This window comes from Dermacentor albipictus, chromosome 1 (assembly GCF_038994185.2).
Source record: "Dermacentor albipictus isolate Rhodes 1998 colony chromosome 1, USDA_Dalb.pri_finalv2, whole genome shotgun sequence".
Lineage (NCBI taxonomy): Eukaryota > Metazoa > Arthropoda > Arachnida > Ixodida > Ixodidae > Dermacentor > Dermacentor albipictus.
Window position 1 is genome coordinate 195336504 of NC_091821.1, and position 24252 is coordinate 195360755.

The 24252-nt window shown below is 49.5% G+C and overlaps 1 protein-coding gene across 6 annotated transcripts in view; it reads right to left on the bottom strand.

Annotated features, from left to right (window-relative positions):
• Positions 1-24252, bottom strand: part of zfh2 (Zn finger homeodomain 2) — a 343365-nt gene that overhangs the window by 63189 nt on the left and 255924 nt on the right. For 4 of the 6 annotated variants that reach the window (XM_065426701.2, XM_065426703.2, XM_065426702.2 and 1 more), the window contains one exon: positions 15912-15944. The gene's annotated coding sequence lies outside the window, so the exon portion shown is untranslated. Of the gene's footprint in view, positions 1-14140; positions 14277-15911; positions 15945-23679; positions 23711-24252 lie in introns of those variants that run through there. The other 2 variants (XM_065426704.1, XM_065426707.2) reach the window with 2 other exon arrangements.

Here is a 24252-nt window from a genome sequence, read left to right on the forward strand (position 1 = left end):
ATGTGCCCGTGGTCCAACAGAAAGTTCACGAAAGCCAACGACTCGGAGCTGCGTCCATTTCCGCATATTTTAATTTATTCCGTCACTACTAAATTATCATACGTAGGTTGCTTCACGCGTATAGAAGAAGAGGCAAAGACTTTGAGCCGGAATTTACTTTCTGCATAGCACTTGCTTATCACAGTTTCTCAAGTATAAGTGCACATCACCGGCGCTTACTAGCGCGCCGTATTCATCGTTCTCTTAGCCCGTTCGTCTCCCATTGCGTCGGTCTTCATTGGTGGCACGGCAGCGACTCCCATTCGGGTTCCGGAATCTATGCCCTCCCGCAGGGCGATGCGACGCGAGAGCGGCGGCAACTAATTGCGGCGTGTGCGATCTGCGTGAGCGCAGAGGCACCGCTGAAGGGCGAGACGCGGGCCCATAAGGCACGTCTTCCACGGCGCACATAAAACATCCCCCTAACAGGAGAGTGGCCACGGGCGGAGGGCCGCGCGGAGACAAGCGTACAATCGTCTTCGATTTGGTTTTCATCCCTCGCGGAGGCGCGGTCCCGCTCCGGAGCACCAGCGCCACAAACAGCTGGCACAAATAAAACGCAGCGAACCTGGCTCGGTCAAGGTGTGAATCAGCGTAAGCTGCTGCGCCCATGACAGATGAATGTGGGCTCCAGCGGCGGGACACGGGCCGGACGCCGCTGCCCCGGCGAGCGAAAACGAATGGCTGTGCCACCAACGGCGAACCGCATCCGGCACCACGTTGCGCCCGGCGCAGCCCACTGCACTCTCGCGTGGAAATTAATTACGCCTGAAAAACGAGCGCCAACAAGGCACATCGCGAAGAGAGACCAGCAGGAAAGAAGGCTACAATCTCACGTGCGCGCTCGCGACGGCTCGTTGGGCGCTTCTTGCGAACCGCCGAGACCCACGCTCGCGCCAGCGGAGACGGCCCTGGATTCGGGATTCAGCGCCAGATTTGATGTACGGCTGAGTGCCAGCTCGAGACGCTCTCCGCTGGAGGTCGGCTACTCCAGGGCGAAAGATCTATCTCCGAACCGATTGGGACGACGCCTCCCACATCGCGCGGCGGCGGGCCTTCGAGAAAGCCTCGCACGCGCCGCAATTAATGCCTGGCGGCAGCAGCATAGCGCACGGGCAGGCGCCACGTACGGCGAGATAAAGAACGAGCAACCGTCTTTTGTTTTCTTTTTCGATGCGCCAGCCACCGCTGCTGGGAGTCGCCTAAGAATGCCCAAGCACGAATGAATGAAAGCCACCAATGAAGCATTTGCAACGACGCCACCGATAGCGCGGCTGGAGCCTCTATCCTCAGCACGCCACAGCTGCCTTCACAAAGCGAATGTATGCAGCAGAATACAGCAATGAGGATCCCTCTACAATCAGATGGAGTAAGGCATATCTTATCTGATGTTCAAGTCACCAAGATGTCGCAAACAGTGTGAAAATGGCACAAGTACTTTTTTTTTTTTTTCACCAAAAGAGTAAACATTTTTGCGCGAACTGATGCCGTACAGAGCCACAGCAATGTCTGTGCGGTTGTATTTGTTTCTTTTTTACCGCCTCTTACCAACTCGCCTACCCTTGCATTCTTTCGAAAACAAAAACTGCGGCCGCGGACAGCTATACATGAGGTGTCCTTGGCGTGGAACTAAGCAGTTGCAAATACAGTGCGCGGCGAGCTATGAGCGCAAGAAGCTGCATCCAAGACTAACCCCCGTATTCCATGGAAAGTTCCTCCACTCAACCTCGACTCAAGAAAATAGATGGCAGCGCCACCTCTCGAGAGAAGTGCTCGCTACGCTTCATGATCCTTTACTGCAATTGTTGAGAAGTGTAGCGTCTTCATCGGTCGAGGGGGGTTGAGGGGGGGGGGGAGGAGGGGAGGCGCTGTGCTTAACTCTGTGGAGCGTAGGAAGAGCTTCCGAGTCGAGGATCGTTTGAAAATACGGGAGTAAAACGTGGCACGTTTTCTGCGGCAGAACTCCGAAGTCCAGTAAAACGACATGTACGGGAACCTTGTCACCCGTGTGGTTGCTTAGTGGCTACTGCGTTGAGTTGCTAAGCCGCAGTGCGAGGGATCAAATCTCGCCTACGCTTGCCGCATTTCGATGGGGGCGAAATGCAAAAACACCCGTACACTTAGATTTAGGTGCACGGTAAATAACCCCAGGTGGTCAAAATTAATCCAGATTCTCCCACTACGGCGTGCCTCATAATCAAGATCGTGATTCTGGCACGTAAAACACCATACCTTTAATGAATTTAGGCACCTTGTCGCTACGAAAAGCATGCAGCTGGAGGCACAAACTATCACACGGCGACGGCACCATATGTGTGTGCGTCGACTACCGCGAATGTCCAGTTGTTTGTCTGAATTGCTGATAATGAGAATGACGAGCCCACCGAACGCCTATGCGAGCATGGGGCCAAGCAAGACGCTGGAGGCGTAAAAGCGCGAATCAACAGGGAATGGAAGCCGATAGAGTACCGCGCTGACTTTCACAACCCTCAAGTGCATAAAACGAAAAACCAAGTGCCACGAAGAACGAGAATGAGGGAAAAGGCAAAGGGAGAATGAGAGAATTCGCGGCGTATGTTTGCTGGGAAGAAAAAAAAAAGAACGAGTTTCTGGAAAGAGCTCCGAAAAGTGGCGACAAGAAGTAAAGGAGAAAAGAGTGCTCGAAACAAAAAGAAAAGAGAGAGAGAAAGAAAGAGTAACCGCGGTGGCAACAAATGTCGAGAGGCCCAAGCGTGACGAACAGTCATGTGAGCAAGACGGGATGCGGGGGAGGGTCCGCAAATGGCCGGGAGAGGAGACGGTCGCAACTGAGCCCAGACGACACATGGGGCCAGCGCCGCCGCCGTCGAAGCGACGGTCCCGGGACGGAGGGAGGTGTCGGGGTCGCTAATGGCAGGACGACCGGAACCGCAGCGGGGGCATTTCCCCTCGCGTTCTCGGGGCTCCGGGCCACGAGGCTCCCCCACGCCTCGCTTTCTTCGCCCACGCTCCGAAGAGGCCGCGGCGAAGAACTCGGGGCCTCGAAGGCCAGCGTCATAAATCTCGGCGCCCACAGAAACCCTGCCGAAGGGAACCGCGGGCATGGGGCGCGAGACCAGAAATTTATTATTAGTCCCAGCGCGAAAACCTCCAATTCCATTTTGCGAGGCGCGCATATCCGTGGCGGAGCCTCGACTCACTCGGCGCCGATCGCGCGTTCCGAGGAAGTCACTCGCATAGTAACACCCCCACAATCACTCACGCGGGGCCATCGATGCGCAGAGTCGCTGCATTGGTTCAGACAAACGGGCAAGCCGCGGAACTGTGAGAGCGTTTAGTCCATTTTCAATGACATTGCAATAAACATGATCGTTTACTCAGGAATAAGACACTGCGCGGAGGTGTAGCTACGACGCTAACGAAGATGTTTAGGCGTGTTGTACACCAAATAACTATCACAATGTCGTTTTGTCTTGACTCACATGCACCCAGTGAAGACATCTTGTGACCGCTAAAGACGTATTTCTCTCTCTGCAGTGCAGAGTTGCGGAAAGGCAACTCCTGAGTTAGAACGATTCCGGAATCATTTTTAAACATCCGGAATGGAATGGGAGCCCGAGATTCTGGAATGGAGGTGGAACGTAATGGGCACATATGGTCCAGCAGCACTAAATGTTGATTTTAGGTGAGACTACAGAACCGATAAATTTGCCAATTAGACTAAACTAGACTTCGTCAGTTTATTACATTTCTCAACTTTTAAATCAATACAGCTATTTAAGTATCTGCCTATAGACGACTACTTATACCACGATATTTATAAACACGGTGTTCTACAAGTTCTACAATTTAACCGCCCGGAAACTTTTCTTCATTAAACTAGTAAAGTGCGTTAGAGACAAACTTTCAGTTAGAGTTAACTCCTCAGTTTTAGGCAACTCTACTATTCAGCTAAGGAGTTAAGTTGCCAAGAAATGTTAGAACTAGCAGGAGTATGCTTGACCTATGACAAATGGATGCAGTGAAAAAGAAAAAAAAAGGCCATCTCGCAAGCGGCTACACGCGGCGCGAGTCGACGGTCATGGGGAAAGCGCGCCATGTTTTTTTCGCCCACTGTCGAGCATCCAAGAGACGCTATAACCGGCGGTAAAGGAGTTGTGCTGGAAAATGGTGCCCGTTAATATGTCAGTAAACGTGAAACAAGAAAATGCAGCAGACTTCAGCGATTCCGTCAGCTCTGTACTCATTTGCTGCGACAGCAGCATTCTTCTTCAATACCTCTATCCTAATTTTGCTTGACTGCTTTTTTTTTTCTCCCTCAACAAATTGCACTCATCCACTACAGGGGACACGGTGTAAGATTATTTTGTACTTTGCTTTACTGGAATGTTTAATAATGAGAGATATTACAGCCAACAACGCACCGAGGAAATAAGAGGCTGCAAGGCGTGTTAGACCTTGCGCGCAAAAATAGTGCGTAACTTCATTTGTTACGTTGTTAAGACTTCAAAAATAAGTTTTCTCTCTCTCTTCTTTTTTTTTTTTTGTCGCTAGGCCCGCAAGCGCCAATAGTAAACAACTATAGAAAAAACTTTTTTATTTACGGGTATTTGACGAGTGGAATAGCGCAGCTCACGTCGCTCCAGGAGTGGGAATGGTCCCAGTCTCACCATTCCGAGAAGTTAAAAGGAATGGAATTACGGAGATCTCCACCTTCCGGAATGGTGTGAGAATGGAATGGAACTCCATTCTGCAAGTCTGGTGAAGAGTGGCGTTGGCTTTGCTAATTCTCCATCCGCGCCAGCTCGTCTGACCGCCAGTCGCGACCAGGTCCACAAAAGTTAAATGTAAAAGACAGTAGCGGCAAAAACGACGCTTTGCGCGCAGTACTCGAACATTGACCGCACCCGAATTCCCACATGGCGACTGCTGATTAAAGCCGCGATCAAGTTGAAAAACACGCCTTCTCGATAATGTGAACGCGCCCCGTGTTGAAGGCGAGACCCCAAGAACTGAGCTGGACCACAACGACGAGAAGCGGACACGATGACGAGGTCTAGAATCGTCCCATCTACATCTGGCCCTGTGGTTCGCCTCTGTTCTTGAATGTTACCTTGTCAAGCATGCATCAACGAACCCACCCAGTTCTATATTCTGCGCCCATTTAGCTCCGCATGAAAGAGCAAGAAGGGGGGTGGGATAGAAGAGGAGGAAGGGCTCGCTCAGTCTAAGTTTGAATGCTGGACAACAACCATCTTAACGAAGTTAGGTCATGTGCCTATAGTTATTCGCCGCAAAAGCACCCAAATACATACACACTGCTTTCGCAAGGTATCGCAGGTTTAGGCGCAAAAGACGATTATACACTATTTGTCAGAATTAAATGGGCTACGTTGCCAACGACCGCCAAGGTGACTATAGAGGCTGTTTAAAGGAGTTTGGTGTAAGTTCCAACGCCGCCGACAATAAAAATAACTTTCGTACTCGCCAACCAGGTGTCTCGATTGTCAGGATCGCCACGGGAACCGTAATACACAATCGAACAACCTATGTGGTGAAGGCAAGGCATAGCCCGTACATTTCTTTAAAAGGCTGTACACATGTTTTGCGGCGTAAATAACAATTGAAATGCGTGTAGTAACATGCAAATAGTATTAAAAACTTGATAAAATTACATAGATTACAATACGACAGTAAAAAAAGAAAAAAAAGACAGATACAATACTAATGCTAACGAACATGGAACACGATCTCTCTTCATTACGTGGTACGCTGGGACATATTCGTTTCTGGCGGCATGTACAATTTTGACGCCGGGAAACAGGTCATAGTAGAAGGCTTTGAATTAATTTTGGCGTCCGCATTCGTGTCTCCGTTTTGTGTTCTAAGATATCAGTAATGCGCACGTCTACAAGGTCATAGATGAGCGAGCTCGCACATCTAAGAATACTACTTAAACTTTTTTTCGCATGCTTTCCGAAGAAACCGCTGCGGGGGACGGACTCCATGGATGATAAGATTTCGATTGTGCCACAAATGTATGGGCCCTTAAAAATCGGCAAAAAGTTCCTTTTGAACTGGGAAATTGCGACTACAAGCGACACAGCTCTACATGTCCAAAGCTGCAATTTGTCAATAAATAAATAAATAAAATAAAGTATCGCTGAATGGAACTAATAAATTGGAAAGCGAGAGACGCCTGTACGGCCTGTTAGTGTGCAAGCCGCGGCATGTCGAAACTACGGAACAAGTGGACCACTCCAGACCTATTGCGAAGTTCTTCTGTTCAGAAAAAAAAAAAAAGAAAAGAAAAAGAAAATGCGGTGCGGAGTTCGCGTTGGGAACACAAAATTTGGATTTCTAGTTTGCTCGACCGAAATATAGATGACATTTTTTCACGCCCTATCTTTAGAGGTCCAGTCATGGTGATCGAAGTCCAGTTATTGTGTATATACCAAACGAATCGCGCACGAAGGCCATGGTAAATTATGTGTGGTCTCGACTGCTGCAGCTATTCTGGAACAGTTATCTTTCCTCGTGGCAAAAGAAACGGGGCAGATTTGAACAATGACTTGTCCCAATGAATGCTTCAAAACTTAGCACGCTGAAGCACTGGGATCTGCTGCCATGCTCCGGTTTCCGCCACCAACTTGTGCTGGGAAAACGACAGTAGTTACGCGCTTCCTCTAAGTCTCTGGAGCTCCATGCTTGGTAATGCGAAAGATTGAACTACTGCAAGACAAAGCCTTCTGTACAAAGGGAGCACACGTTTGCTTTTTTTCTGGCACTCTACCCTCTTTAAGGTAATACTTCCTATAAAACAAAGCTTAAAGGTTTATTCGGTGCGAATGTCTCGAGTTTAGGTCACACAAACGGCAGATACCTGCGCCACAGAATCGTCAACGAAAAACCGCGAGGCTGAACTCCTATAAGCGGATGACTGCGCAAATGGATCATTATTAAGCAATGCGAAATAGCATTCGCTTTTGAGTGGAATGTCCTTGGGCGAAAATACCCATGTAATAGAAAACAACGTGGCTCACCAGCGGCTGCTCAGACCTGTAGACAAGTGTACGTTTGCAAACTCTCAAGTTATCACACATGGAGTCACCGAAGACGCAATCTTCGTGCGTATTTAAATACACGAAAGAAAGTCGCGTCCACAAAGCGTGCAACGCGCGCTGCGTGCCTATCGCACTGACAGGGAAATTACGCTCAGATATCGACACGAACGGCAGTAAAAAAGTCGGCGATGGCCACAGCGAAGGCAGACAGAGAGCAAACCTCGTCCCCGACTTCGGCCCGCCGTCGCAGTGTGAAACCGGTTCCATGGACGGATTCGAGTGCGTTCGTAGCTGTATGACAGCAGGGCTTGTCTCGGCTTGAAAGGCTTAGAACGTTTGCTCAATCCCGGCGCCGAGGCAGAATGGACACGTCATGGTCTGGCCACGAACGCCTCAGAGCATTAAAAACGCCCATGAAGCTACCGCACATCTCTAACCTTTTCGTCAAGTCATTAGCCGCGGAACAAAAGGAAAAGGAAAAGAAAAACAAAATATATATATCTAGAGGGGGAGAGAGAACGTGGGCGCTTGGAGATAGGGCTCAGCTCCAAATTGTCCAATCAGCCATTTCATTCGCGCTCCGGCGCCGTTTCCCCGTCCCTGTCATTAGCAAGTAAGCCACGTGTTCATACGTGCGCTCGTAAAATACGACGCCTCGCCTCTCACTGCCGGCAGTCGGTTGTTCAAGAGGGGCTCAAAGGAACGAAAGCTTCAAAAGCAACCGCGCCGAAGCCAGTCGTGTCAGAGGACCTCGCCGAAGAAAATAAAGAGAAAGTCACTCGACACGATATTGATACAGAGGGGGAGGGGGGGCGACCGAGAAGTCGAATGGTCGCCGGTTCCTGAAGCAGCAACCGTAGCTGCCATAATTATGAATCCCCAATACGCAGGGCGCCAATTAATCCGTCCACGAACGCAGCCCTTCTTTCCCGCTATCGGCTATTCCACGTAGTACTTTCTTGGGATCCATCATTTGGAATGTTAGTCGCCTCCGCGCTGTCTCTGCTGGAACAAAAGAGAGGGAAACAGATGGGCCGAAAAGAGGAAGGAAGGATTCTCCCGCCTGTAGCGCCTCTCGCGGCCGCTCCACTCTTTCCCTCGACCCGACCTTGCCGTACGCACACTCACTATCGCGCCTCCGTCTTCTCGCCCCGGAGCATTTACGCGGCAACATGGCTGGGCGTACTGCGATACTTCGTAAACAGCCCTTCGTTAGGCTATGCACGCAGCTCTGTTGACAGTCGGTCGTCTCTTCACTGACGACAGCAGTGACGGCTTTTCTCGAGGGGCACAAAACGCTGCGCCTTCACGATACAAAAACGCTCGTGCACTTAAGATGTACATATAGGTGTACGTTTCAATAACGAACCCAGGTGGTCAAAATTAATGCGGAGTACCCCACTACGGCGTGCCGCATAACCAGATTGTAGCTTTGGGAAAATTACTTGGCGTAATTCCGCACGGTGCAATGCACGTGTGACCGTGCTGGACGCGAGTGCTACTCCAGTACGCGAAAACTGAACCGCTATTATACGAATCGGCCGGCACGGCCTGCTCGAAGCACAGTTCGTGCACATCCTGTGGCTCCCTGCGCAAACGACGGTTCGGGAGAACGGCCGAAGGAGTCGCGCTGACGACTGTCGCGTCGCCAGGGGGACGGTATGCGCGAGAGCGGAAAAGAAGAAAGCCGGAACGGACGTCCAGGGCGGCGGTAATTTAAAGCGGCAGAGGCCGCATTCGCAGAAACAGGGCCCACCCAGACGCGGCGCAAGCCAGCCGTCGTCCATCGGGCTCGGCGGCACGAAGCGCGAGGAGGCGCACAGGGAAGCGCACAGTCGCGCCCTTTCTCCGTCTCGAAGAGATCTCTTTTCGGAAGCCGTAAAAACAATAAAGCTCGCCGGAACCAAAAGAAAGGAAACGGTAAAATACACCGCCAGCCGTAAAATACTGGCAGGTCGAGCGCGAGTTAACCTTCCACGAGAAATTTATGGTTCGGTTCATGCGCAGTAGAAGTGCGGCGCTGCCAAAAGCCGGGAACCACGGCAGCTCCGCCCGGAGAGAGACGCTGCTCGGGCTGAGGACGGAGCGATTTGGCGGAAGGAATGGGACGCGTTTTCTGGTGGTGATACAGGACGAGCCTGTGCACGTGGAGCAACTCGGCTGGCGCACCACATGGCGCGATGGCTCTGGTAGCTTTCAGGCTAACCATCCAGCCCACCGACAAGTTGGAGAGAAGACACGAGAGAAATTGATGTGCGAAATTAGGCGCTGAAATTAAAAACCACTGTAGAATTGTACTTTTTTTTTATTGGATACGTGCAATGAATCATCATAATCATCATCGTTATTATTATTATTATTATTATTATTATTATTATTATTATTATTATTAAATTGCTTGAAAAACGACGCTACCATGCTCTTGCTGTCGGGCAGTTGCATGTTGTTCATTTATAGTCACTTAACTATATCTATAGTCCTGCAGGTAACTCAAATTTTTCCATAGAGTGCTTGTAACATACTTCTGAAGCACAGAGTTGCAAGATGGCGACAACAGCACTGTAGTCCCCGGCCTGACCTGTCTTTTAGAACGAGGTAACTGTTGTGTTCATGGGATCACATCAGTTCCAGGCTACCCCTCCATTCCATGGTTGTACATCAGGCTGAAAGGTATTTTGCCATTAACGCTGCGTATGTTCACTCTGTTGAGAGTTATTATCAGCACTACGTTAGGAGAGACAACTCTGTTTGGCAGAAACAATAGAAAAGTAGCTTTGTGGTGACTACGTCTCTCTCGGAAACTAATCCCGCCTACGTCTCGGTATAGCGTAATAGTATGGACAAACCTGAATAAATATTACTAGCGCAAACAGATGTGGTGAAAGAGCGTATACCTAAAATTTCCAATAAAGTGTAAACAGTCACTTTTCATTCGCAAGTTATATAACTTGCATCAACAAGTATCGGTGCAGGTTCCTTTTCGCCACCCGATCTTCCATCGCCACTATTTAATCTGTGCGCCAATCGAATAGCAGAGGAACGACTGGCGTGAGAACGTATGAGTGAATGCTGCAGCCGATCCGCGTGTTAAATCCACGCACACACAAGCAGACATCACAAAACAATGGCGAGTTCGGGGAAAAAAATAAGAAGTAATAAACACTGCCTTCCTCCGACAGCATCTATGTCAGTGCAGAGATATGAGACACTGCCGAACGTGGCTGGTCATGTGCAATGCCTTGGGGAAAACAAAGAAAAAAAAAACCAGCTTTAGTCGAACGAACTGGATGACACTCATTAGCCGCCTATAAGCGTATTAGGCTAGCATTAGGACGCGTATTACGCTAGTATTATAAGCGTAGACTCTAGTATTAGGACGAGTGCTTTCGCACGGAAGAATGTTTCGCAGGACAGTCAGCTTAGAGACTTTAAATCGCCCGTTCAGCACGACATGCACATGGTTTTCCGAGGCAATGTGGCAGAAGCTTTAGGCAAAGTTGACTAGCCGCACGAAGAAGACATCGACACGACGAATGTCACACAGGCAAATCATTAACGCACGCAGTGGCGCTCCTTCCGTCGTTCGCAAGGCCGCAGAACATAGCTGCGACACGAATGCTCATGGCGGAGGCGTTCGCCGGCACCCGACCTGTCCATCTCGCCGGAGAAGTGCCACGAGCTTTGCATGCAACCGGCGGGTGGCACACGGGAAGGGCAGCCGTGCTCACGAAAGCGACCGCAGCCGCGCACGCAAGCGACCCAGGGGCGCGTTGCTCTCGCTGCGTGACCAGCCCTCGCCGAGCTTTTCTGGCTATCTGCTCGGCCCCCGGTTTCTTTTGTACAAACACGCCAGCGTGACGAGAGGCTCACGCGGCTGGCACAGGAAGAGAGGAGGAAGGCACAAACTACGGAGGGGATTCCAGTCATCTACCATCTCATCTACGTCTGTCCGTCACTAAGTAGACGTTATTAGCGTACGAAGAAAGGACGAAATAACAGGAAAGTCGGCAGTGAACAGTGAAAAGAAAGCGCGCTGCTGCTCCTGAAGAGGGGCGCCTCCAAACGACGCCACGAGACGACTGGAAAATGAGCGAGGGCTTTGTAATTATAAACGCTCTCAGTCATTTTCTGTCGGCCTCCTCGCGGGCGCCGCATGCAGCAGAGGGCCCGGCGACGGCCAGACAGAAAGCGTGCAAAGTCCGCCGCACTCACGAAGGCGAGTACTGTAATTATATCTACGAAAAAACGCAAGCCGTATTATAACCAATTTGAGGCGCCAAATAGCAGAGGCACCGGCGCAAAAGAACAACGAAGGCAGCGGCGGAAGGAAAAGAAAGAAAGCAAAGGTTTTCGCATCCCGCGAACGGGCACGACTCGACGTCCAGCCTTCTCGCCCTCCTGGCGACGGACGGACGGATGGACGGGAGCACGCACCACAAAACACTCGCTCCCGATGCGCCAAATAATAACGCCGACGGGAGAGGGTGCGCGTAGAAAAAAAAACGCTACCAACAAAGGCGCTCCGAGGAAAAGGAGCAAATAAATTAAGCGCCGCTGATGATGATGAGAAGACGGCGAGGCGGGAGAGGGCCGCCCGAGACTATCCCGGATACACTACAGGATCGTTTTGACGGGACTCGTCACTGTCATTAAAGTGCGCCAGAGAAAAGGAGGAGGCGCGGAACGGGTGGCGAGGAAAGCGAGCGCCACGTGAGCCTCGTAGAAACAAGTAATTAAACCGCGAGAACCTTGAGACACCGCGGCGTAACACGTCGACGCGAGCGCTGCAAGTGCGACCCTGGGGTGCCGCCGCGCGGGAAACACGCCTGATCCGGCCACGCAAACGGTGGCTTCTGGATTTCGCCCGAGTGATGACGCGAGCGAATCTGCGCACACCCCGGGCCGCCGTCTCTGTAGCAGCTGCGTCTTTCGAGGGCCATTAAACTGCTCGACATTCGGCGACGTCATCTCGAACGGGATGTCAAAGCCCAGATGCCCCGAGCGCATGCAGTTAGTGATAAAAACGATGCGCGATCGGAACCGCGAATACCAGCAAATAGATTCCTGCACGGCGTTAAGGACGCGTCACACGAAACCGACTTGCAAAGCACGCTTCATTTCCGTAGCGACGAGCGGTGGTGCAGGCACGCCCAAGACGCTCACCAAAATCCAACTCGGCATGTCTTTTTTTTTTTTCTCTCTCTTTCTTTTTTCTTTCTCGTCGCTACCGGAAACGCTCGCGCTTACGCCGTCGTGCCGGTACTTTTGCGGAGGGGGTGAGCCAGAAAGAAAAGCATGCGTCAGCCAGCCATCGAAGCAGCCTCCTGAGAAAGCAAACAGAAAGGGGCGCCTCAGCCTCTGTTCGGCAGCGGTGAATGCATTCGCAGATCTGCGGCACCAATCGGCGTGTCCGGTGGTGCGGAAACTGGGCAGCCAGCTGGCGCCTGACGCGGCCCCCGCCGCGCTGCAGCCGCGCGCGCAGAGGGCGCGCGCGGGCCAGCCTCATTTGGGCGTAATTAGAGAGGCTCGCCCTGCTCACGACCGGACGAGCAGCGCAAAAGTACAGGTGGCCCCGATTTTTCTCGGGAAACAATAAGCCTGCTGCTCGGGCGGCAGGAAGACACAGAGACTGTCCGCGACAGCGTGCACTCGGCAAAGGGAGCCGCCGCGCACGAACGCGTCAAGGCGCTCACCCCGTCAACGGGCTGCGCTCAGGCTGGGACACGGTTCTTCTTCCGATTGCTGCGCGTATAAGCTCGACACTTAGGCGGCACGGTGCATCGCAGTAAATACAGCGGCTGTCAATGATGACCAGTGCGGCTGACAGCATGCACCACGAGCGAGAAAGACGAACACTAAGCGTTCTCCTGGTTGCCAGGGGAACGATACAGACATGAGAAGATTTAACGAACACGCTGCTTAAACGTGATAACATGAATGGGTACGATTTATCGGCCGTAGGATTCATTCCATATGATGCGAACTGTGTCGTGGAAATCCCGTGGAAACTATGGACCGTCTATATGGTGCTTGGCTTTCCCAAGAGAAGACGCGGATTCTCTAGTGTCCCGACATCCTGTATGACGTACCCTGAGAGGGAGCTCGAGTTCTCGCGATGCGTCAAAACATCGCGCCAGTCGCCGTGCGATAAAGAAGGACGGCTGTGATGCAACCAACACCGAGCTCGGGAGCGCGGGAACGCTGCTGCAGTCACCACTATGCCGCCGGCCTGTGCAAACGATCGGCACGCAACCGCACACCAGGGAGAACAGGAGATGGGCCCGGTCGCCGGAACAGCCCGTTCCCACACGACATTCAGGTGACGCTCCGTCAACGGCGGCCCACGGGTTTCCTCTCCGCCGCCTCGCAGACGCGCCCCTCTCTCGATCCGCCGGGGCTAGCGCGACCAGACTTTCTCCGCGGGCAATGCGCTTAGTCAAACAAGCTCGTTTATCACTCGCTTGGCGCTCAAGCGCAATCCGCCGGTCCTGCCAGCAGACTAGCAATAACAGCAACTTCTTGATACACAACGCTTTGCCGGTAGACGCGCTTAGGGAGAACGACCAGTCGCCTTGCCAACTCGTGCACTTGCTAGGGCCAGACGAGCAAAGAACGCCGACAGCGCACGGGCGGCGGTGACGCTGCGCAAGAAAATGCGCTTTCACTTAAAGTACAAGGCATGCGGGAGCCAGAACATTCGTGCGAGATAGTAAGTGCAATTTCGGGATCTCTCTACGACAACCATTGCGAACTTTAAGCGGGCTGCCGTAGCTGAACAAAGCAATTGTGCTGCACCTGCTACATTTTGCCCGAGGGAAACATTTGCCGTGCTGTCAGGTGCTTTTTTTCTAATACGGAATAGCGAACCATTACTTATAGCTAGCAGAAACGTTCTCGGAGGTAACTATTGCGTCAAACTTCACACACGCTGTGTCTGGATGGCAGGGCGCGATCGCCTTAACCTCAGCGTTCTCAGACAAGGTACGAATCCTCACACACTAATATGTCTTGCCCATCTGCGTGCATTGCGCCGGCAATAAACGGAAGCGCATACTTACAGAACAATAGACGTATCCGTTCTGAGCGATGATGTGTGTGCGGTACCCAACCGTTTCAGTCAGCTGACTAATGAACGTTTCACATATTCCGTGGCAGAGCTTTTTTTTTTTTCTTCCTGCGTACCTTCTTTCTTTCGTTAGACTGACAATGGATATATGGGGCTGTGAACCGAGCTCCTTCACGGGCGCTGATTGGCCCAGATGGCATGCATGCAGACAAGCGTCCAGTCGGCCGGGGCCGGACTGTTAATAAAAATACCAGCACCTCGCAGCGTTCGTCAGCGCGGAAAGGGAAAAGGGTGTCAAAGACGACAAACGGCTCTGTCACAGCGACGCAATTTGTGTGACTTCGCGATGCGTTCTCCCACTTTCTTTTTTTCCCCCGAAGGGCGGAGGAGGGACCCACAGCTGCGCCTCTGGGCGAGCGCGTCGATGACCAACTGGTCTCCAGGACACGTTTCGTGGAACGCAGCTGCGGCCCGGGACTGACCACGGCCACCCAGAGCCGACGTGCTGGCGAAACACGACAGGCGACCACCGAGCAGAGCTCCAGAGTCCGACCACAGATACGTCATTCGTAAGAAATGAGAGGGCCAAAAGAAAACCAATCGAAGTGTCGACGTACATCAGCGTTCAGCTAAGGACCAACAATGCTGACGTGTCGGCCATAAGAGTAAGGCGCTTACAGAAGCACGCAAAAGCGACACAAAAACGCATGCGCGTTTCCAAGAGGTTCGCGAGCGTACTGCAAGCTGGACCAGCTGGTACGAGCTCATCCTGACAAAGGGATCTAAAAAAAAAAGATAAAAATGACTTAACACTACAAACTGTATCTGTACATGTCTTCGGAGTCTTATCAAGACGTGTCCTGCTTTTCATTTCTCTGAAATCAGATTTCGTAACCTGAACACATAGCTTTTCATTTAACTCGCTTAATATCTGCGTACAGCCTTAGGTCAAATGAATAAATATTGCCTATAGTGCCTACGTCCTTCTCATGCGGTGGGAAGAACGCGAGCTGAAGCCAAGTCATGGCGATGCCATCCTCTCACTGAGTATCAATCCATGCAGTCGTGCTTCCCGTCATGACTTCACTCTAGACTTGGTAACTCAAAAGCAAAGTGCGCTATTGAGACGTGCAGGAGCGCTGTCCTTTCGTACTTAGTCGTCTTACGCGCTCCTAAGTACGAAAATGAGCACTGAGCATATATACACTGGTGAAATACCATCGCGCTAAAGTGAAACGCGAACAAAGGTCGTTGACTTGGTTTTCGATGTGAGGCAGAGTGTTCATAGAACCACTTATACAGCCCACTTTTCCAAAGGCCTGTAAAAATAAGTGCGCACACCCTCCAGCCCTCTCTTTTCTGTGGATAATAATAATAATAATAATAATAATAATAATAATAATAATAATAATAATAATAATAATAATAATCTTTATTACAAATAATCAATTTGTACATATAATTTTGCTAGGTCTGCCGAAGCCTTCTGTGGGCTTGTATGGCAGAAACCTGGAAGTCAGGACAATGAATAATAATAATAATAATAATAATAATAATAATAATAATAATAATAATAATAATAATAATAATAATAATAATAGAAACACTGAATAAGGAATTGCCGAAAACAGGGTACAAATTGTCTGTTTAGTTCGCGCTTCATTTTAGTGCGTTAGCAGAACAGATGCGCATTTCCCCAACAGTGACCCGGTCTCAACGAACACCTGTTCACTACATGGAAAAACAAAGTATCGAACACTCACCTAGCATGTTGAGAAGGCTTCAAGAAACTGCACCTGCAGACAAAACCAGACGTAGAGCTTTGAGTTCACTGAACACACGATTTCAACGATATGGCAATACGCACGGTTAACCTATGCTCATATCTATGGTCATTTCGTAAATGCCCCGACCTCTATCCACATGGGAACACTCGTTTAGTTTCGTTTCCCAAACACTGGCGCATACCCACTATGCGGGATTGGCCAAGAAGCACACTCTAAAAGTTGGTCAATTTTTCATTTTTCTCAGCAGAAGAACAAAGCCCATACACGGCAAATGCTTGTTGTTGTGGCCTTGCCTGCTACTCAAAACATGGCTCTAACCCAGTACAGGAAATCGGCATGCTCAGACGATGATGATGATGATGATGTACCTTCAGAGTATGGCTCGTACCCACTACGGGTATTGGGCCAAGAATCGGGTGGTTGTACGCACAGCTAATGAATTCAGCAAAATGAGCTTGAAAAGGCAAAACAGCGAATAAAGAAGCAGTGTGTAATTGAGAAGTCAGACCACGTGCTTGGGCGATTGTATTTTAGAAGAAAGAAAGCAAAAGATTTATCGAACAATTTAGAATGGAAGGAATTTAGAAAATTTAAAACAGGAATAATAAGGCATGCTCTTCTCGTATCACTTCGTCGTAATATTTTTATGTAGGAGCCCTTCAGATAAAGCTTCTTTCTCGTCAAGCACTCAGTTTATGACAATCTTTCTCTGCCGTTAATTATTACCAGCTCACGCACATTAGGCGCTTGCACCTGGAGAATACGTTTCATCATCATCATCATCATCGTCGTCGTTGTTATTGTTGTGCGACATAGCACAATCCCGTCCTAATGTCCAGTGAAGCAGCATCCAAGACAAAAGAGATCGCCGTGCACAGCGCGTTTCTTTAAGCCCGTTTCACATGGTGCGAATTTGACTGCGTTTTCGCACTTGCCAATTCGCAGTTGCGGCAAATGGGCCATCAGAACCTGCGTGCGTGCGATTTTTCCATGTTCGGAGTGCTAAGCTACCTTGCGGGAAGTTTAGGACGGCGAACCAATCACAACGTGAATCGTAGACACGTCAGTGTGGCCTGCATACTTAAATTTTTGTTTTGATAAAGTAAGTACTCGAACACAAACAACTGTCACGAAAACACTAAGTTGTTTTGCTTTGTTTTCACTGAAGCGTACTGAGGCCAAGAATAATTCAGTGCTCATCTAAGGGCTCACAGATGTGAAAATAGCAGCTGCCGCGCTCGGTGCATGTGAAACGGCAATGCGAAGTTCTCATTTGCGGAAATCGTACCTTTGAAAAACGCAGAGCAACATCGCACCAGGCTTTACTTAGCAAAGAGGCGCCCCCTTCTCTTGCGGCAAATTCTCACAGACTTCCTGCATCCAGTCCACCGCCTTCGCACTTACAACTAAAACGCCAATTAACAACTACGAGCTTAGAAAGATGCCTCCAACTGTTTAGACGGACAACCTCGCGTATCAGCGTGCAAAGATTACAGCAGAACTACTGCGCAATTTGCTTAGAGAAACAAGAGAAAGACAGCCCTTTAATGAAATTATGCCGGCGCATAAGTATGCGTCTAATAACCTAATAATCCGACATACTCCTAACTCTGTCGCCCATACATCACACTTTACATGCCCAACATCCCTACAAATTTCATTTCGCTACATTCAATAGCTCTCTGAATGAATTATCATCGACATTTGGAGCGGACATCTTCCAATGTCGCTACAAATGTAGATGCGACGTCCATAATACTACAAACAAATGATCATATTGCCGGCATGCTTAGCTCACCTAGCTGACTGGACCTGTTCTGTTTCTAAAGCCATCGTACAGTGTTGCCCGTAGCACCGCTGTACCTGAATTTCCGACACACGAGCCAGAAAGGTTTCCCAGCAAAGAACTCTCGTCTGCAGAATACAGGTTACTCACGCTAAGCGCAGTCCTCTGAGGAGGAAAGCGCTAGCACAGAGGCTTTCCATGTATTCCAAAAATTTCATGTGTTCACAGTTTCTAACAAGTATTCTCCCTGCGATAAGAACAGTATTATTACCATTCAATGGCACCAACTTAACCACCGCCAAAGTGTAACAGATCAGAGCGTGTGTGAGAGCTTGGCAGGCCGTGGTAAAGTCTAGGCTCCTGGTTGGGAACAATACTCTTCTCGCAACACGTAACTTGACCATGAGAGAAGGCAAAAATCATTTCTTTCGTCAGTTTATTTGTACATGGTACACTCGTACATTTTTTTACTAGTACCAGCGCTTGCAGTGCCGCTGTGTAAGTCAGCGGTATTCATATCACCTGTTTATACATATAATTGGACTGTGTTGCAGTCTTCTTTTAACAACAACAACAAAGGACCACTAGCGCCGTGAACAACTTCTCTTAGAATGAGGCTATGATACGGCGCCCATGATGTCACGCGAAAGCATCTGTTCCCGTGAAATTTAACGAAAGATTGATTTTAAATTAACTAAGGTCAATAAGAACCGAAATCAAGTAAGAATTTTCGACAACCATTCTACCTTAGAATGGGCATTTTCCTGCAAAAGTCGTCAAAGATGGCGATTCGCGAATGTTATTTTTTCCACCGTGTGACGCAGAAAGAAGAAGAAAACGTGCAGTAAGAACAATAACTTAGGGTACAGTACGGGGAGGCGTGAGAAGAAGTGCAGTTCAGCGACGCGGCGTTCTTAGAAAAACAAAATGCAGTAAGGACATGTTCGAAACCTCGTCGGACCAGACAAAACAGCAAGACGGCCTTTATATGTATATATATATATATATATATATATATATATATATATATATATATATATATATATATATATATATATACACACACACACACAGCGTTCGGCCATCACTAAATTTTGTGCGCTGGCGCTGCAAGCATGCAAATTGCGTTTTTTTTTTTGTTCTGATGAGCGGAAACATGCAATCAAGTCGGCTAAGTGGATGCTATATGGTGAATCTCTTAAAAGAACAACAGGCCGCACGTGCGCGATAACGACGGCTCAATACGAGGAATGAGCCAAAAATACTCCGCGTTACGACCCTGTCGCAAATACACCGTCAGCATGCACACCAGTATGCCCCTCTCCTAAATTAAAATAGCTGATAGTTATTCCTGACGGCGTGTCCCGGAATACAAATAACGTATACATACATATGTTGACATGAAAAATATATATTTTGTCCGTGACTTACGCCCGATTCATGTGCTTTGCAGGGAGTGTTTAAGTCAGCGTGAGCAGAAACAAATTGTGGGTCATAGGCGATGATGCATGTGTCAATTTGTGTACCCGATACCTAGAAGCCTAACCCAGGCCCGGTAAGATACAAGAAATCCCGCAATAAAATTATGTTTCTCTGCTTTATACGCCACACTGGGTACACGACCCTGGTGATAACAGCGGAGCCGAAGCCAATTTGGGAACGCGAAGAGTCTCATGGTTTTAATAATAATGAGAAGCAGCACATTAACGGTTATATTCCCAAGTCATGGGAACACACTCGCTTTCTTTTAGGAGATATTACAGCCAAATAAATATCGTCCAACAGGTGGAAGTAACCGTCCTGGAATGACGGGTTTTGCCAAAGCAACATGCGGCGAATCTGCAGAAGTCAAGACACTTGTCCAGAACAAGCTCCGCACAGCATTAGGCGACAAGCGGGGCGACAGAACACAAGGCATCTCGTAAATGTAGTCGTGCAGGGTGACATCCAGTTGGTTTCTTCCCAGTCCGCCGAACGCCCCTCGCGTGTTCACAAGTTTCCCGACCTACGTAAAGAAACTCACCATGATGCTCTTATACCACGGCGGCAAAAGTAAGCATAGATAATAAAGGGTCGCTGAACCTAACTCAGCTCAGAGCGTCGGTTTAACCCACGTAGCAGTGACGCAAGACTCTCAGTATATTGACTATCGACAGTGTTACAGCATTTCGGTATGACGCTATCGAACGTGCAAACAAAAATTATCGATAGTATTACGTTAGTTGGTTGTTGACATTGCTATCGATAGGTTTGCAGTTTTTTCGCTAGTGGCATTACCAGAAATTTTGCAATAACTGACCATCAGTAACTCAGCTCAGAGCGTCGGTTTAAACCACGTAGCAGTGACGCAAGACTATCAGTATATTGACTATCGACAGTGTAACAAAAATTATCGATAATATTACGTTAGTTGGCTGTTGACATTGCTATCGATAGGTTTACAGTTTTTTCGCTAGTGGCATTACCAGAAATTTTGCAGTAACTGACCATCAGTAACGCTAAGGTGATGCAGCTGGGAAGGGAGAAACGCCACCAAGTTAATGTTGCAGTGTTTACGAGTGGTGCGTCGTATGATTTTACACTATCAATACTACTATCAATCGACTGTACTATCGAAAGTTCAGTTATGACTCAACTATATATAGTACTGTCGATAGTTTTGCATCACCACCATGTAGCCATTCTAACAGCGCCAAAAGCAGCCGCCCAACCAGGAGAACTAGCCCTAACCCATATCTCACGTGGCGCCAGGAATTGAATACGATACTGATCGTGAAGTATGCACAAGTACTTATGGAGGCCCGCCGGTTGACAACAAAAGCGGGTGAATGACATAATATTTAGGCAACTTAGGCGAGATTTCATGCACACGCACGTTTGTAGTCTGCGTACACGCGCATGGTGAGCCATCTTTAAATTGAGAGGTGAAGGAACTGCACACAACCAACCGCAGCTGTGCTCACTTGAACACAGCTGCGGTTTCTTTACAGGCAATACGAGAACATTGCCCAAGCCTTCTCGAGACCTGCAACTTTCACAGACGGTGGCTGCTCCACGCAGAACGTTTCCGAACCGTCGACGTGACTATCAGACGCTGAGGGGCGAGCGACTACTGCGTTTTTAGGCAGAAAGAGGTGCAAGCAACTCGCCAATCACTGTCGTTATAAAGTAACATAAGTATGGTATACTCAGAGAATGGATACTCACGGATATTGGTGTGTGTACACTAGACAACCGAATGAAGTGGGACCTAAGAGGAGCGACACGCGTCTACCAGAAGTAGCGCACCTCCTGAAACTCATGCTTGGCGAAAAGTGCGCTTTCAAAGCGCCAGTCGCGTTATTACGGCGTCTGATGAGCCCGTACACTTCCTATAACACCCGAGCACCAGATCTCGCACAGTTGTTGTAGCCCCCTATTTGTCGCACGTCCCCACTGTTTCTTTATTCTTTTGTGCCTTCCGTGTAGTCCGCAAAGGCAGCGAAAGTAACATGGAACAGAGAAACGAGGTGCGCGCGCGTGTGTGTGCAACAAAACAAGCCTAGTTTGACAGCCACCGACTAGCCCTGAGCCAAATTTCATCGATGCTGCGGAGCACAGTACAAGCGAGTGTGCTTTCGTACTAGCCGAGCGACAGGCTGCGTTTGCACTATCTACGATTTATTAATTTAAGTACTTAATACATGCGTATTCGTTACACAATGTTTATTTCTTTTTCAGTTCAGACAGAATCTTATCCCTTCACTAACCACTGAGTGGAACATACCTGAGAAAAACTGCAGCCGAAAAAATAACTCCGCTCGCCAAACCCGCACGTTCCAGCAGCGTCACGGACATGTGATCGTCCATCATGCTGCATTGCCGCCGCACCATCTCCAGGCCGTGAAAGTTGCAGTATCACGGCACGCAGTGCAATGCAGATCAGATAACCATGGCGCGTCTTGCACGTCTCCCAAGTAAAAAAATGAAAGAGAGAGAGAGAGAGACAGGAAAGCTGCACTGCTATGTTCACGGTTCATTCCATCCAGTAGTGCCACACTAGCCACGCCGACGGACGGTAGCTAATGGCAGCGTTGTCATCAGGAAAACCGCCACCATTCTTCACGGCGCTTTTCGAGGCTCGTCGGGGAGCGCGCGCACGATGATTCCCCTCCCCGCCGCAGATGTAGACAGGGAGCGAGGGTGAGAAAAGACCCTCCTCAAAGCGCGCCACCTTCTCCAAATGGCAGTCGCGAAGAGAATCAACGGCGGGGGAAGCCGCGCCGCCAAGGTCATCCACGACGCCCGAACGCATGCTGATCGGGGAAGGTACGCAAAGACGACCGTAATTATTGCTCGGGGAGCTAATTACAATGCGTTAATCCCTGGAAGAAAAGGAGCCCGCAGAGGGGTGCCGGACAGACAGGAGCCCCTCTAGCAGTGTTCGACCGGCTCAATGCGTCCCAGTGACAGCCATTGGTACGGCAGTCGCACTTGGCGACGCACTGACCCCCCCCCCTCCCCCCTTACTACTCCCTCCCCCTCCGCACACGTTACTGAGCGCCGTACCCGAGAGAATTTTCGCGAAGCCAGCGCTCCCCCGAGCAGTGTTTGTTTCAAATGCTGGATCCTGGCACAAAGAGACGATCCCGAGAAGAACGCAGCGCGACGGCTGGGCGCGCCGGATTCACGCTGTCATGGCCTTGAGGTGGCTAAAGGACCCATGACAGCGATAAAAGGGAAGACGAGCAGGAGAAGACAAAAGATGGGACAGGCTGCCAGGCTGAAGCGAAAAGAAACAAAGCAGTCTCGTAGCATAGCGCCCAGTCCCCGGAAGAGATTTGCCATTGTTCCTGGTCTGTTTTACAGACGGAAGCGTTCAGGGGCGCACTCAAGCACCGTCGACCACTGAGCCTCCTTTTCTTCTGCTTCCTCCCCACACTTTTCCCCGCCAGGTCTCGCATTCTGCGTACGCCATTAGGCTTTGCAGATGGGAGAGCAGGCGTCGACAGGCTGACAAATCCGCGAGGCCAAGACACGGAGACAATTTTGGAGACACCCGCAGCTTGCAGTAATTGTTCTTCGAAGTCTGCGCAGGGCAATGGCCGTGTGGTTTCTAGGAAAAAAAAAAAAAGGCTCACGCCACAAGGCAACTTAAACGGTCAGTGTTCGAAACGAAGGGCCAGATGGCCTTTGTCACCAAAGGTGAGTCAGTCGCACTTCTATCTGCGGTATGCCTTGAAATAGCTATACAGCAGACATTCCTTGGAAAAAAGGAAGCAAAATGCATATACAGCTTAACGAGAAGTCTCGTCTTTCTATAATGGGGAAATGAATGGGCGACCTAGGGGCCTCCACGTTCACCTCAGGGTGACAAAAAAAGTAAAAGAAGATAAACGAAGCTAGTCCTGCACGTGTTGGAACTTGGGTGTAAATGTAAGTTCCTCGAGAGCCCGAGCAAGGCTAGCACGACAGCAAACAGCAATGGACAGAACACTCTTAAATATTGATGGCACGAGTCGACCAGCTAACAGATATGCATTGCCACGAGCTATGACAGAGTACGAAGCAGTTAATTGCACGACTTCCGCAGGCTTTCTTTTATTTATTTTTCGCTCAGTCAGTGCACGTAAGGCCATCATCTCTTGCCAACATGAAAAACAATGGCTGCTTCTTTTAGAGACAGGACATTATTTCTTTGATCCGAGGTTCGCGTGGTCATTTATGGAAACTTGAAATACCGGAGAAAATTGCTTCCCGTAATTCCGTAAAACCTCAACCATCAGGCGATAAGCATCATCATCAGCGTCATCACGGCTGCCAAGCTGGTGTAGCAGCAGCACGGTCAACAGCTTCGCGTGAATCCAATTCGCTTGTTTCCACAGCTTGTCTTGAAAGCACTCTGGATGTTTGTTGTGGATGACACTCTTACATGGCTTTCGTAACGTCGCACGAATACTTTCTCTACAATCCACTTACTGCATTCACTTGACCTCCCCCTCGCTTGCCCTTCACCTCTGGCCTTAAAGGGACCCTAAAAAAGAAGAGCGATTTCTTACGTATCAGTAAATTGCACTTCTACAATATCAAAAACGACACTCTTACTTCGATAAGACGCTTGGTAAGCCAGAAAAAAAGCGCAATAACAAAAGACGATGGCGAAGCCTCCTCGAAGTTCCCGCACCAACTAGCTGTGACGCCATGTATTTTGACAGCGCTTTCTAGGACCTATTTAATTAATTAGCAGTACTCGCCGTGGTTGCTCAGTGGCTATGGTGTCGGGCTGCTGAGCACGAGGTCGCGGGATCGAATCTCGGCCACGGCGGCCGCATTTCGATGGGGGCGAAATGCGAAAACACCCGTGCACTTGGATTTAGGAGCATGTTAAAGAACCCCAGGTGATCGAAATTTCCGGAGTCCACTACGGCGTGCTTCATAATCAGGAAATGGTTTTGGCACGTAAAACCCCATACCTTAAATTATTTAGCAGTAGAGATCGACTACATTGTGTTCTAAAGTAGTCAAAGATTGTTCATGGCAAGTTTCGGGAAC